Source organism: Anas acuta, unplaced genomic scaffold, assembly GCF_963932015.1.
Source record: "Anas acuta unplaced genomic scaffold, bAnaAcu1.1 SCAFFOLD_51, whole genome shotgun sequence".
In the NCBI taxonomy this organism is placed as follows: Eukaryota; Metazoa; Chordata; class Aves; order Anseriformes; family Anatidae; genus Anas; species Anas acuta.
Window position 1 is genome coordinate 439478 of NW_027076156.1, and position 16530 is coordinate 456007.

At 40.1% G+C, this 16530-nt stretch overlaps 1 pseudogene; it reads right to left on the minus strand.

The window, feature by feature from the left end:
• Positions 1-16530, minus strand: part of LOC137849025 (kinesin-like protein KIF27) — a 28684-nt pseudogene that overhangs the window by 5158 nt on the left and 6996 nt on the right.

A 16530-nucleotide genomic window follows, 5' to 3' on the forward strand; every position in this document is an offset into this window, starting at 1 on the left:
TGCACAGGAAACCTACTATTCTAACACTGTCATGAACAACCAAAACCATAGCCATTTGTCATATTTGTCAGATGGGAAAAGAAATAAACAAACAAACCATGCAACATTTATAACAGAGCTCATCAGAATCACCTTCAAACCTACCAGACAACCAAACTCGTTGAATTTCCAGCTATCTGAATTACTACCTTTGACAAGTCATAGAAAAAACAAAGACATTACAGCCCTCTCCTTTCGTTCATTCAAAACCAGTTAAAGAGCTTCTTGACTTGTCTCAGTTTTTGCTACAACAAAAAAATAACAATTTAAAAAAAAAAACAGGGGAGGGAGGACGGAATACTCTTCTTCCAAACGCTTTACAAAGATGACACGGGGTGAATAAAGACACCTTTCTTTTCAGTGTCCACACAGATTTGGAATAGATTAGCTACCTCTGATTTCTGTAAAGTCCACACCGAGTTATTTTTCTTCTTTTTAAATGTAGCAATCTCTCTGTCTTTAAGAATCTTCTGTTGCTGTTCCATCTTAAGCTGAAGTTCCTCTAAACAAAAACAAACAAACAAAACTTTCTTTCTGCCTCAGTCAGTGTGTTTTTCAAACACATTTAATGACAGAATCTACACAATCATGAAATCAGAAATATTGAACTAATTTACATACAAAATTGCAACTCAGGGCTAGACATCACATAATAACATTCAAAAAAATAGCTGAAGAGAAAGGAAGAATGAAGATTTCTGTGAAAATACTTATACACAATTTCTTCAGTGTCAAGTAAGCAATTACTTAAAAGGACAAAATCTGGTAGTATAGTACATTGCCTTTGGGAAAACAAAGGTTAAACTGGTTGATCTTATTCTTTGTCATAAGGAAACAGAAAGAATCCTACTTTAATTTGTATCTGGTCCCGCTGAAGCTCTGCTTCTAGTTGCTTCTTTTTTTTCACTCTCCTCACGCAGTCTTTTCTCTAGCAGGGTCTGCTGATGCTTCATCTGAGCCACGTTCTGCTCAAGTTCTATTGCTCGTTTTTCACTTTGGTTAGATAGAGAAGCCAGATTCTTAGTGTCTTGCTTCTTCTTCTGTAAGGCCTGAATGTTCATGGAAAATTTCAGCTTAACAAAAGGAAAACTTAAAACTAAAACCCGACTCAGGTTAATTCTCTATTTCACTGAGTTAGGACAGTGAGCAAGACTTGCTACATTTTGCCACAACAATCACACATTATCTCTAAGGTCTCTGAGCCTTCGTAAAATCATCAAAGACAGAACTATCTAACTACTTAGTTGTTAAATAGTAGTGGGTATAACTGTGTGAAGGTTCTCATTGGCTACTTCAATCCAACTAGCTTCAATTGTGTGAAGCTGGTGAGAGTTTCACAAGCAGAGTGTACGGATTTCAAAGGTGATGCTGAGACAGGAATTTGCAAATCCTAATGGTCATATTGGAAATACCTGCACTTTCAGCTTAGCTGCATCCATCTTCTTTCGGAACTCTCTTTGCAGCTTGGCTTTCTCAGCTCCTTATTCTCCAGCTCCTGAAGCTGCTTTTGAGTTTCGGCCAGTTCCATTTTGGCCTGCTCGGATTCTTGCTCCGGTTTAGTTATCTTCAAAGAATATTGCCTGCTTACACACTCTGCATCCTTACCTTAAAGACATCATATCCAAATAGTTTTAAAACAGCAAGCTAATAATTTGCAGTGTATCACTTAAACCTGTAATTGAATCGTTACTTACTTCATCCTGATTAAACCAAAAATTTCTGAGACATTTTCCAAACCTAAACAAACAGCTCCCTTATAACACTGAAATATAGATGAACAAAGGAATCTTAAATCTGAACTCTTCATAAATCATCTGATGTCACCAAAGAAAGTAACACCTGAGTGCCACATCAAGTGAAAATTTTCTGCCTACTGCAGTCCTTGACAAAATAGCTTGCCTGTATTATTATGTTTTTTGTTGTTTGTTTGTATGTTTGTTTGTTTGTTCCCCAGAAGAATATGCTACATATTTCTCAGCTTTCAACTTGGTAATCAGCAAAAAACTCTCGATTGTGTTTCTACTGATTTGCCCTGTTCGGGCAATCTGATTTGCTCTGTTTGGGATTCCGTAAGTACTGTTACTGGGGGCGCACAATGTTTCTCAATGCCAAAAGACTGCCTCAGGAGAATATGTACACACTAGAAGAGTGTGATTGAAACAGGTAAGCACAGATCTTTAGGGTCATCACAATGATAAGTTTCTGGCAAGCATATATATATCAGGACAGGTGTGTAATGATATAGGCTAACAGGGACACTGACCTTTTCCCTCATCCACTTCTGACTCCTGCTTCTCTACTGCTATGATGGCAATGCAAGCATTCCCAGCACAGTGTCGTATCTTCTCTCCTATCCCAGACACTGGGTGACAAACACATGTCCATGAAGAGATCAGTTGCACTAAGCATACATGAAAAATTACACTATAGGTGGACAAACACAATAAGCTACAAAACACAAAAAAATATTTAACAAACAAATCTGCAGATCACAGCTGAGTAGGACACAATAAAAATTTGCAGCCTTCAATGCACTCATAGCAAGTAATTCATAGAAGTTAGGAAACTGTAAGTTACCAGAAGTATTCCCGCAGAAGAAAATTACCCAAAAACTAAGATATGCAGGTCTTCAGAAGTTTTGTGTCTTTTTTCTTGCTTATTTCTGAATGTCTTCATTTCAATTTTTCAGTCACTTACCTGTTCTTACTAATTCCTTAATAAGTTCTTCTTTCATTTTGATGTTAAGTGCAAGTTCTCCCATTTTTTGCTTGGCCTCAGTGAGTCTCAACTCTGAATTCTTTAACTTCTGCATGTTAAAAACATGACTTTTCTGGAGGCAGTCGATTTCTTCACCTTGAAAGAAAACAAAGCAATGTGGAGACCAAAAAAAAAAGGAATAAAAAAGGAATAAAAGGAATACACTCTTTAGCCAAAAGACAGTGATCTGAAATATAGTATGTATAGAATTCTTACAAATGAAGCGAAAGAGCCAAAAGGAGAGAGTATTGCAAAGAGTCTAAATACGGAAATGACAGCATGCATTAGCATTTCAAGAATGTTAATGAATGCTAATCTGAGAGAGAAAAAACATATTTAATTTAAGCATTTTCAGTGCATCTCTGATGAAATAATAGCATGTTTCCTTTTCTTGAACTAGTACTAGATTTGTAGGTCAAGTGCTTTCTCGCTAGTAAGTAGTACTCAAACATTAAGGTCACTGATGTCAATTTCAGAAAAGGGAAAAGGAAAATAATTAAAAAATAAATTTATGTTGAGCTATAATGAAAAAAGTATTTGTAGCAAATAAAGACATTTTGATGAGAAAAATAATTACATGTGATAAAGACATTATTGCATATTCTAGTATTATATCTAACACAATTTACTCTCATGACTTCCATTTTACCTGTGGCTGTATCAGTCTGTGGCACAGATTTGTCACATAAGCTGGACTTGTCAACTTGACATTTCATGTCACTTTGCTCAAAGGGAAAGCACACAGAAGCCTGTTTTCGTGTCCATTTTTGGTTTATTGAATGCCTAAGAAAGAATGGAAAACATGATACATTCTAAACACAAAGGGATTTTTTTTTCTTTTAACTTTATATAAAGTACATGATATTAAAGAGAAGAGTGCCAAACTGAGAAAGCTTACATAAGCATTTGCACCTTCTTCTTCCCATGCTTGATCTTGTTGGATGATGTCCCCAAAACAAAGATCATGCAATCTTTATCGCATCAAAAAAATGTGGTTTTTAAACTAGTTTCATAATATGCCTAGTTGGTCCTGCAAATTTATTTCAAGTAGTATCACAAATGGCCTCACATTACAGTAGGATTAGGCAGTAATATTGTATTTGCTATATATTTATCTGTAACAAAAGTTAAAGAAAAAATTACCTAAATGAGAAAAAAAAAAAAAATTACTTTTGACTGTATTTTCTTTCTCTTCATCACTCTGATAGAGAGGTGGCAGTGAAGGACTTCATCTTGATCTTCTATGTAGCTCAGTATCATCTGGCTACGAGCACGGAATCCTGCCATCATCCGAGCCAGGGAAAAAGCAGGGGGACTGGTATACACCTGCCAAAAAGCACCAAAAAAACACTTGGAATAGTTCAGTAATTCTTTATTGATATTCCAATAGTATTTCAGTTTAAAAGTCTTTCACTACCTGACCTTGTATACAGAATTGCAGGTGTTTAAATAATATTTCTGAGTACCTGTGTACCAGAAGGTTTTGCAAGAGAAGGTTCTGCTTAGAACACTTGTCCCAAGTGCAAAAGAAGGTACTGTTACCAACTTATTACCCAAAATGTTCAGTTTATCAGTACAGAATAATCATTCATTTTGGTAATGCTTCCTATCTGAACTGTTAAACATTGCACAAAAAGATCACTAAAGACTACAGCTTTATGACTGTGATAAATTCTGTGTTTTAAGTCAATTTGTATGGGGCTTTGAGCAACCTGATCTAGTGAAAGGTGTCTCTGTCCATGGCAGAGTTGGACTAGATGATTTTTAAAGGTCCCTTCAAACTCCAGCCATTCTGGGATTCAAAATGTAAGCCCATAGATTTTGGACAACTGGGACATAGCGTGTGTTGCAAGACATTCAAAAGTACTTTTTCAGTCTTCAATGCTAAAATGCTTCAAAGCTAAACAGCAGCTGACAAGAGGTCACCATAATTTGTCACGCCCAGTAGAATTATTGAACAATAACTGTTAAAAAAAATGTAATGCTTAGGTAGACCTTACCTTTCGTGTCTCTGTCCCTGAAGATGGGTAAAGCGAGTGTAGCAGACTCTTTGTGAGTGGGACACTGTATGGCCTTCTTGCAGATGCCGTAACAGCAGGCCCATCTCCACAAGCACTTGAGAAGTCCCGAGTTTTCACAACCATAAACTTCTCTAATTTTTCTTTTAGCTGATCAATAAGGATTTGCTGTTCCACCATTTTTTCATTCTCATATGAAAAAAAAACAAAAACAAAAACGGTTGCTGATCATCAGGTTTGCATCATACCTTTCTAAATTCATTATAAAGGTCAGTCTTCTTGTATATCATTCACTAACTCTAAATTCTTCTGCAGTGCACAGGCAAATTCTGCAACAAACTGAAAATTCTCTGGCATGACAGGTAGAATCTTACCTCTCCCCAAACTCCAATCATTTTTTTTGAGACATTTTTGTCTCTAAAGGACCTGTCCTATATAAATTATGTCAGCTAGATTTAGACATCTAGTGAGAAGTAGATGACATACTTATCAGCCCTTGCTTGCCTTATTTGTGTGTTCATGGATAAATAAAACGGTAATTCAAGAAAAATGTTCAAATGAAGCACATGGTCTGAGTTTAAAGAATGAAATGTACATACATGTAGGCTTCCTCTTCCTCTTGGAGTGGTCCAACTTGAAAGATTATTTTTATTAATTAACATTCATAAAATTGTACGTGACCCCAGGATCCCCTGTATCAACCGTTACTTTCTTTTCTACCCAGCCTCAAATTTGTCGGTAATGCTAGTTTGAAGAACTTACTTGCCTTTCCTACAGCAATCTCTGTGCATTGTTCAAAATTACATATCTTCACTGAACTGATTTATCCATAAGGCCAAGACCATACAATTTTCAGTCTTCTCTGTTCCTTTCAGAATACATCGAAAATCTTGCCTACCAACAGGAAATTTGAATAACAGCTAGAGATAGTTAACTAAAGTATGCATTCTCCTACTTTGAATCATATATTTTTTATTTATTCTTTTTTTCTCATCTTCTTAGACTGCAAGTCCTTTCCCCATACATAGACAATGCCCCACAAATTGACATTTTGTTGGAATACAATACATAATATTTCTGTGTCATAGCAAAAAGAATATATATGTCAATACCATACATTTTATGATTGTGGAAGTAGTAATGGGCAACTCCACCTTACAACTTTTTTTTTTTTTTAATCCCTATAAGACTCTGTCCCTTATGCCCTTGTACATACAACCCCATAGTGCATAACCTGTTACATAAATACATGGGTACAAACATTTACATGCTACTTTTACAGTTCTTATTCTGTCATGTATCATTGAAATGACACCTTCCTGTGCATACAACTTTAAGCCATTTGACACAAGCATTTGATTTAATTATTATACTGATTTTTCTGTTTTTAAGTAAAAGTGAGAGCTGCGATCTTTTGCCTACAGTACAACTGTTTCTGTTCATAACATCTGCCTCGTATCCTCCATAGGATACAATTATAAGCATAATCGTATATAAGCATCTATGTGTATTAGAAGCATGGATTGTTTCAGTCTAATAAGCTGACAATATGCAGTATGGGTTAAAAAGGGAAAACACACAAAAAAAGCCTATCCAGAAATGACAGAACAGAAAAAAAGTTACAGAGGGAAGGAAAAGATGGTGACCAGTGTACTTACCTTTCATTCATTGACTCTCCCCAAGCCATCAGCAAAGAAGAGGAAAAAGGAGGAAAAGGAGGAAAAGGAGAATAAGGAGGAAAAGGAGAATAAGGAAAAAAAGGAGAAAAAGGAGAAGAGTACTAACTAGCCATGTTTATGCTGTTCCCTTTAAAAAAGGTCAGATCTATCATCCTATAAAGTCAGATCTATCAACTATCCTATATATGGTCTCCTGGATCTTGAAATGCTATTCACTCACTACCCATTACAATTTCATTAGCATATACAAGATCTAGAGAGGGAAGGAGGCAAGCAGTGTTTCCACTGTGTCACTCAGCTTCTTGTAATAGTAAACTCTCAGAATACTAGGATGAAATTCTGTCTTAAAAAGTCAAAAGGCAACAATACTTTACTCTCACACTGAATAAAGATATAACAAAGCATGTTTCTACACAGCCTTTCAATTAAAGCATTCTGTAGGAACTTGATGGTCTTTTTGAGATTCTAAACAATCTTTTAAAGCCTTTCAAGTCCTAAATCATGAATCGTCCTGAAACAACTTAGCAACAACACAGATCTGGAGGAAGGCAGGAAGCAAAGAGAGGGTGAATGAACCACTTAATATCATACAGGAAGGCTGTGGCACAGTTAGGCTGATACACAAACTTCAGGAATCACAGTACTGTGATTCACCCACTAGATGATCTCAGCTCATTATGGAATACAGCTCTAATTCAAACAAGGTGCTTGTAAGACTGGTAGGTGTTTACACCCAAAAAAATTCTGAAGGATCTGTCTTGAAATCATGAGTACATTCCTATAGTGGACGGATGGTTTGATATAGATATATGTAATATATGCCAGAGGAAAAATACCTGTAATCTATGTCTTTCTTCAGCCTTCTTTAAAGATTCCAGTTGCTCTTCATTTTCCTGTATTAATGTCTTTATCTGATTCTGCAATATCTTCAATTCATGATCCTTCTGGCTGAATACTTCTTCATCCATAGCTAGAGCCTGCTAGATAATAAAAGGAAAATTCAGCCAGTGGAAAAGCAGGCATTGTTATTCTTGACATTGGAAAATTAAATACATACATATATTTGTTGTTCAAAGATATGAGTGGAACTGCAAAGTTGTGACGTATATATGGCAAATTCTCCCACCATGGAATCACAGAACAGCTGAGGCTGGAAAGGACCTCTGGAGGTCACCTGGTTTAACCCCTGGCTCAAGCAAGGCCACCTTGAGCAGGTTGCCCAGGACCATGTCCAGGTGGCTTTTGCAGGTCTCAGAGGATGACTCCACTTCTTTGGGCAACTTGTTCCAGTGCACAGCCACGGCCACCACACAGTACACAAGTGCTTCCAGATGTTCGCCTAGAAGCTCTTGTGTTCCAGTATATGCCCACTGCCTTTTGTCCTGGCTGCACGTTCACTGCACCTTCCCTTCAGGTATTTGTAAGACATTGCTAAAATCCCCCACTCAGCCTCCTCTTCTCCAAACTGAACAGTCCCATCTCTCTCAGCCTTTCCTCATTGGAGAGGTGCTCCAGTCCCTTAAGCATCTTTGTGGCCCTCTGCTGCACTTTTTCCATTATGTCCCTGAATCTCTTGCATGGGGGAGCCCGGAACTGAACAGAATCAAGCAGAATGCAGTAGAGAAGTTGGAAAGGACCTACAAAGATCATCAAGTCCAACTGGCTGACCACTTCAGGACTAACCTAAAGTTACAGCATGTTATTGCGGGCAGTGCCCAAACGCCTCCTGAATACTGACAGGCATGGGGCACCAAACAGCTCGCTAGGAAGCCGGTGCCAGTGTCTGACCATCCTCATGGTACAGAAATTTTCCCTGATGTCCAGCGTGAACTGGACATCCCCCACAGCTTTGTGCCATTCCCATGCATTCTTCCCTCAGTTACCAGCAGCACAGACCAGCACCTTCCCTCCTCAGCAAGTTGCTGAGAGCCATGAGGTCGCCTCTTGGCCTCCTATTCTTCAGACTGGACAACACAAGTGTTCTCAGTCTCTCCTCATAGGACCTGCCTTCCAGCCCTTCTACCAGCTTTGTTGCCTTCCTCTTCACACTTTCAATTATCTTCACATCCTTTTTTCAACTGGGGTGCCCCTGAGCACACGATACTCAAGGTGAGGCCACATCAATGCTAAATATGGTGGGAGAATCACCTCTTTTGACTGGCTGCCTATGCTGTGTATAACGCACCACAAAATACAGTTTGCAACTGCAACTGGACACACTACTCCAGCTGTGGCCTCACTGAGCGGAAGGATCACATCTGTTGACCTGTTAGTGACACTTTGCCTAGTGCAGCCAACAAAACCACTAGCCTTCTTAGGAGGAAGGGCACATGGCTGACTCATGTTCAACTTGGTGGCCACCAGGACGCCCAGCTCCTTTTCTGCAGGGCTGCTTTCCAGCAGGGTGGCCCCCGGCATGCACTAGTGCCTGCAGTTGTTCCTCTTCAGGTGCAGGACTCTGAACTTTCCCTTGCTGAACTTCATGAGGTTCTTGTCAGCCCACCTTTCTAGGCTGTCAAGGTCCCTGTGGCTATGGCAGCATGGCCCTCTGGGGAATCAGCTGCTCCCTTCAAAAGTGGTTTCCACCAGTCGTTTCTTTACTTCTGTTTCTCATCTATTGATTTTGTTTTGACAAGTTTCTTTCTCCCAAAGGAAATAATGGACCCATAACCAACACTACCTTACAAAGTGGGTATTTAAATCCAATTACTTTCTTCGGTGTGCTGTGAGATTTGGCTGTAAAATCTCAGCATCAATCATAATATTAATACACTTCTCAAACAAAAAAATAAGGATGGCCCTCCTCATTTTTCATCTCAAAGAAGAGCCTAAAGATTAAAGAAATTATAATGTTATTTTTTTTCAGATGTTTTTCTGGGTAAGTGATCCAATAGTGATTGAAGGTTACTTCCAAATGTAGTTGGCCTTCCAGAAAACCTTTAGGAGCCAAATGCAAAGTATAGACACACTATGTCTTACCATTCTAAAGACAGATACTTCTGTACAACTCTATCTTTTCTGTACAACCTATATCTTTCAAGTAAATACAACTCTTAAGAGCTGCTCAAGAGCCTTTATTGCCCTGTTTATTTTAGCATCTCCCTAACCATCTCCTCCGAGCTGTGGATGGCATGCTTACCTGGGTATCTTTCAGTTTAAACCCAGCTCTTACACTGTTTTGAACCTGGGAAGCAGAGCTTTACAATAAGCCAGAGAAAAAAAATGAAGAATAAATAACAGAGCTGTAATTTAGGATGATGAGAACCAAGAAAAGCCAGAATTTGTGTATGCGATTGCGAGGTAACAATCTACAGGCTTACCAGAATTCAGTGTGAAAAATGAAAATAGGTTGATTTTATAAAATTCTAGCTTGTTGGAACTCTATCTCCTCCTCCTACAAGACAGACACATTAGCTTTCCTGATTTGTTCATAGGTACCTAAACAATCAACTTAGAATGAAATACCTGGCAGTTCTTTAGTTCTCTCCTCAGCTGAAGAATTGTGATATGATGGGGCTCTTGCATGGTGCCAGTTCCAGTGTCAATTTGCTGCACGGTGAGAGCTTCCTGCTTTTTAAGCTAACATCATCATTCAAATCAACCAGGAATGGGAAGGCTTCGTCCAAACAGTTTCTGTAGCTGAAGCACTGAACTTGAAGCTGGGTGAGCTGTTCTTCTAGCAAACTGATTCAGGTTCTTTCTTGATTTAAGTCATGTCAACACTGATTACCAACTTGTTGGTTCTGCAAAGCTTCTCAGAGCAATCTGATTTCAAGTTCCATTTCATCAATCCGGTCTTGATCAGGGTTGTAGTTGACAACTGGTTTATTTCTAATGTTTTTGGCTCTGTTTGCATATTTGAGCGAATTTACAGATTCATCAAAGTCTGATGAGGATGGACTTATACATGTTATCATGACAGTCTTGGCGTTCCCTCCTAGGGAGTCTTTCAGAATGCGAGTGATTTTAGCATCCCTGTATGGAATATGTACGCTTTTCCTTTTTGGGTCTCCAAGAGCACTGATGACATTTCCCAAGGCCAACAAACCACTATTGATTTGAATTGATTCTTTGAATCCTTCACTGGTATTTCCAGTCTTTGTCACCCTCTCTGATCCTGCCAAATCCACAAAATGGAACTTTGAAGCAATCATCTGGACTGATTTCCAAGATGAATCCTGTGGATCACTATTTTTTTTGAGACTCTGCAGATTGTTTCTGACAAATACTGATAGTAAAAATGGCATGTGATCGACTAGAGTGTTCGTTCATTTGTGTTGTGCCTGCGTGACAAGCTGCATTGCCACTTTCCAACAGGCTCATCACTTCATCTGCACATTCTACTAGGAATTCCTTAGCACCAACAATCACTTCAAACACCAAAAGAAAATCAGAATAATTACATTAATTTTAAACTTTTCAGTAAAAGTTTACTGCAATTATGAAGAGTCAATCTATAAACACAAATCACAGAAGCATACAAGCCTGCATTATTATAAGGTCGTAGCACATAGCTAAATAAAATAAAACAGTATGTGGAAAGCATGAAGTACAGCACATCTGAAACCTGCAGAAATAGAATATATGGGTGTATTTTGTCACACCATTTGAAACAGTATTGTAAACAGAATACACAGAATACACTTAGGTGTTTACACATCGTCTTATGCAATTTGCAACCTAGTGCTATCTAGAAAAAAAGTATGAGCAAACCTAGCTCAAAGCTTACTTTGTCAGTTAAAAAAAAAAAAAAAAGACAGAAATTTTGAAAGTTTGTAGTAAAAGTGACTCCCAGACTATGTTAAGAACATAGTTCTTAGTGGAATGGAAGCAGATATTTACAGCATAAGTAGCTTAACAAATATAACTTTGAAGTGAGAAGCAAAGGCTTAATCTTAAAGCATTCATTCAACTGAATAATCATGCACAATTGTGTTTCTATGCTGAATTTGCAGAAACAGTAACAGTACTACCTTACCACCTGATGCTGCTTCTGGAGGAACATTGATATTGTTCATAGGAATCTCAAATGAAGGCTGCTTCAGATCAGCTAAACTGAATTGATATTTTGAAAACGTGACTTCGTCTAGTATTAGTCATCGGTAAGCTCTCTTTTCAAGAGATGGAAACAATAATTTGTGCACACAACAGAAATCAAATGCACAAAGTTCTAGAGCTGAAATCCTACCTGTATTTCCCTTTTCATCTTCTCAGATATGTAAATCTTTCACAGAGGTCTCCAACTCCAATAAATCTCAAAGTTCTTCCTCGTAAACCTCTATATAAGATACCTTCACTCGGAAATTGATGTTATGGTTTTCAGAAATATGCTGAAATAACTCCTGAATAGCCCGTGGGATTATGCCTTTTTCATCCTCTGAAAATGATGCTAAAATATAAACACAGATGTCACGGATACTTGCAGTCATTCTGTCACACAAATTACAAAGACTAAAACTAAAGAGAAGTCTGCGAGGTTTATCACTCAATATAATAAGGAATAGGAAGAGCTCAGTTTTCCCAAGTTTTCATGTAAAGATTTGCTTTTCTGTTGATCAGAAATGCATGGAAATGATACAGAACTTTACTACTTTCTGCGGGTATGAGACTACAAGAAAATTAAATTAGTAAAAAATCACGCTAGAAGAAAAAAATATTTTGAACTTGCTAATGAATTAATGATAAAACTTCAAATCCTTTATGCAAAAAGAACGAATACATAATTTTCAGGGTTTCAAATTCAGAATCAAGGACCAAGAAAAATCCAGATAGTCTTCTAATTCCTGCTACTCCACTTCTTCTCTCTTATTCAGCAGAACAGACAAACAAATTGTGACTTCTCGATACGGAAGGGAAGATAACCAGAGCTGGTGATACAGGATTTCAGGGAAAGTCAGAAAGCAAAATCGTATACATGCAGAAGCTGAAGAATTCTTCTGCGAACTAATACAGAAAAATAGTAGTTTCCAGTCTCAGGTGTTTGAGAAACACTGACTTGGAAATACCAAGTAAGTCGAATAGTAGAGTTTCAGATATCTGCCTTTAAAAAAGCAAAATTTGAATTCCACATAAAGTTCAACAAGGCCAATATGCAAGGTTCTGCACTTGTGCTGGAACAGTTCCAAGCACAACTACAGTCTGGACAGAAAACAGATTGAGAGCAGCCTTGAGGAGAAGGACCTGGCGGTGTTGGATGATGAGAATCTCCACCTGAGCCAGCAATGTGTGCTTCCAGCCCAGAAAGCCAACCATATCCTGGGCTGCATCAAAAGCAGCATGGCCAGCAGGGGGAGGGAAGTGATTGTCCCCCTCTGCTCTGCTGTCGTGAGACCCCACCTGGAGCTCTGGGTCCCCCAGCACGAGGACGTGGAAGTTATTTGAGAGAGTCCAGGAGGGCCACAGGGATACTTAGAGAGATGGAGCACCTCTCTTACGAAGACAGGCTGAGGGAGTTGGAGTTGTGCAGCCTGGAGAAGAGGCTTTAGGCACAGCAGCCTGCCAGTGCCTAAAGGGGGCCTACAGGAAAGCTGGGGAGGGACTCTGGAGGGACTCTTTGGCAGGTGGTGTAATGATAGGACAAGGAGGAATGGCTTTCCAACTAAAAGAGGGTTGATTTGGATTAGATATTCAGAAGAAATTCTTTACTCAGAGGGTGGCAAGGCACTGGCACAGGTTGCCCAAAGAAGCAGTGGATGCCCCATCCTTGGGGGTGTTCAAGGCCAGGCTGGATGGGGCCCTGGGCAACCTGGTCTAGTGGGTGACATCTTTGCCCGTGGCGGGGGGTTGCAACTGGGTGATCTTTAAGGTCCCTTCCAACCCAAACCATTCTAGGATTCTATTCCATGAAATTTATCTATGAAATCTCTTTGTCAGACTCTGAAAAAAGTCCAAGAGTGAGTTTGCTTCATACAATTACCTAAAGCAGATACTTTCTAAGTAGGATAAATGTAGCCAAAATTTCTAAAGCACTGTGTTTCAGAAAGTAGTGTAAGTTGCCTGTTAGAATAGAGAATGGGAAAGAGCACTTTAATTTTTTTTTATTTTTTTTTTCTCTCATACTTTTGGTATAGCCTAACGGACACAGAATTTGTGTTTAGAACACAACCATCACATAAACTTTGGAATATATATGTCTTTTTTTGCTATACATTTTTTCATTATCTCTTAAAAATTCTCAAGCATCATCTGTTATGTATTAAATACTTAATTTGCAGAACTACATTGTTCACACACACACAAAAAAAGACTTTTTACAACGTACCAATGTGACCACCTCCAATGGTGTAAGTCTTCCCAGAACCTGTCTGTCCGTATGCAAATACTGTAGCATTATATCCCTCAGCCAAAGACACTAGAAGAGGTTTAATGCAAACTGGATAAACTTCTTCTTGGGTTGAGTTTTTGCCAAATACAACATCAAAAGTGAAGACATGGTCTTTCCCAATGATTATTTGTTGTGTATTTGGGACTAATCTCACGCATACTTGGTGGTTATGAAGTACTTCCTTGGAAAGCAGAGGTCTGACCCTTACTGCAACTTTAACCAGGATCTCCTCCATGCCGGCCTCCATCTCTGTGCTCCCCACTCGGTATTCAGGAAGTCATTACGAGATCTGTTACAATTCCTCTGTTCACCTCATTTGCAATTTTCTGCACCTAAGAAAAAATGTTCTCCGAGTTAAATAATAAAGAATTAACTCCCTGCTGAAACAGAATGTTGAAGAGTTTCCCAAAGAATACATAAGCATCATTACACCCTGGAAAGGAACTGTGATAAAAAAGCAGATATGTTAACAACTGTTAAACCAGTGCAGAAACTAATTTTGCTTCTATTACCTTCTAAGCTAGCAGACTTAACCTTTGGTCTGAAAGTGGTCAGACTTTCTGTTTGGATGTTATACTGCTGGATGAAGCAACAATATTGTAAGATCTTGTTAATGAACTCTTGATAAAGCATAGACTTACAATGAACCTTATTTTCTCACTGCTACAGTACCGATGCATAGGCAACAGAAATTATTCAAACAAAACCTTTTTATCCTGAATTTATACCTATAGACACACACGTGCTTGAAAGCCATCTTCTGCTTACAAGGGCCAAGTATTTAGAATTTCAGAAGCACAGAAAGCTGTCGTGTTGTTTACATGGTGGGTATGATTTTAAATAGTTGTGATTACTACACACCAAGCATTCCTCTGATTTTAATCCGTCTCTTTATGCCCATATGGAACTATTTTTTATTAGTTATATATTTCAGCAACCATGGCTCCTTATACTGCCCCCCACGGATTAATTCTGAAGCACAAGAAGAAGCATCGAATAGGATTTCTTTACAAATGTCTACCAGAAACACTCCAAAGCCTCGATGGGTATCAAATGCTGCCGGATCCCAAACACATCTTCTGCTCTTGCTGATTCTCAGTCAAGGAGGCTTTGCCATGCAAAGGAAAGTTTGCTGAACTTCCTTCTTGCTCAACTCCCACGCAGCCTTTTTGCTCTGTTACCCAACTGGCAGGACTCACCAGCTAAGCACATCAAATTCAGCCTGCATGAAAATGCAACCAGATTGAAACACAAGTCTTCTGTGGTTGCAAAGAGGAGAGTTTTGGCATTTCACTCACACCCATTTGCATTGAGGGCTTGTCCATTCAGAGCTGAGAAACTTTGGAAGCTGACAAAAAGCCTTGTTGTACAGAACAGAGCAAAGGGAAGCCAAGAAAGAGAAGCAAGAGCCTGAAATCCTGCTCATTTCAGAAAGGGCACGGCAATCACGAGCACATACTGAAAACTTACTGACTCCCCCCCCCCCCGCCCCCCCCTCCCAAAATGACACCCAAACCAGTCGCGGGAGGGGAGGGGTGGAGGAGGGGAGAGATCCCATTTCCTACTTCCTCAAACAAACACCAAGCAAAATGCCGGCTCAGCGGCGCTGTGGGGCGGCTCCCCCCAGCCCCAGCCCCGGCCCCGTCGCTCCCCGCTCCAAACCTGCTCCGGGCGGCGGGAGGCAGCCTCCGGGCGGGCTGAGGGGCCGGCGGGCTGCGCCTGGGCCGCCCGCGCTGCTGGTGACAGCGCCTCGCTAGGCAACGGCCGCAACCTTCGGCGGCGCCGCCCCGCCGCGCACAGCGGCCCCCCGTGGCAGGAGGGCGCGGGCGGAGCGGGAGTTGAGGGGTGGGTGTGAGGGGACACCGGGGGGCAGCGGGGGGCAGCCCCCGGCCCCCAGGGACGCGCACAACTCGCCCTCGAGTCCTGGGGAGGGTGGAGGGGGCCGTCTGCTTGTGGTCAAAGCAGGGGTGCGAAATGTGGCTTCCATCGCCTCGCTCATCATGGAGGAGAGCGTCTCCTTACGGCTCCGGTGGAGCTCAGCGGTAAAGGCTGAGTTTTCCCTCAAACACAAGCGGTCTCCAAGTAGGCGAGCCACGCTCACAACTGCTTGCAGCTGCTGGCCCAGCAGCCCCCGGGAGTGCCCAGGCACACGTCCACACACAGACACATCTGTAGACACAATGCCGACAGAGCTCAAGGAGCAAAATGCGAACGGATTCTGTCCGATTTGTATATGAAAAACAACAGATAAGACCAAGTCGGTCCCATTCATGACATGGAACACTGCTTTAGCAATTTGTAAGTGCACAGAGCTTACTCCACCCTAAAGACTTGATAAACAAAGAGACATTTAGAAAGCTAAGCTGTGAAATGACTGAAACAAAAAGGTGTATTTCCAGCTTCAGTTCCCTAAAGCGTGTAAGTACTTCTCAGAAACATAAGACAGGACAATGTAAAGATGTAATCTGCGATTAAGTAGTTCTTCTTTCACAGGGAAAACCAAAACCAATGACTTTTCAGGGACAGCAAAAACTCTTGATGAGACAACAACCTTACTCACTGTTGAAAATACAATCCCTTTACATCATTGACCTCACTCTGCTGCTGTTCTCTCCTTTTTCTTCTTTTCTCTCTTTTCTTCACATTTATAGATCTACACCCTGAAGCTAGAGATTTACCAGCACGTCGGCCACTTCTGCCTTTTCCAGGCTCT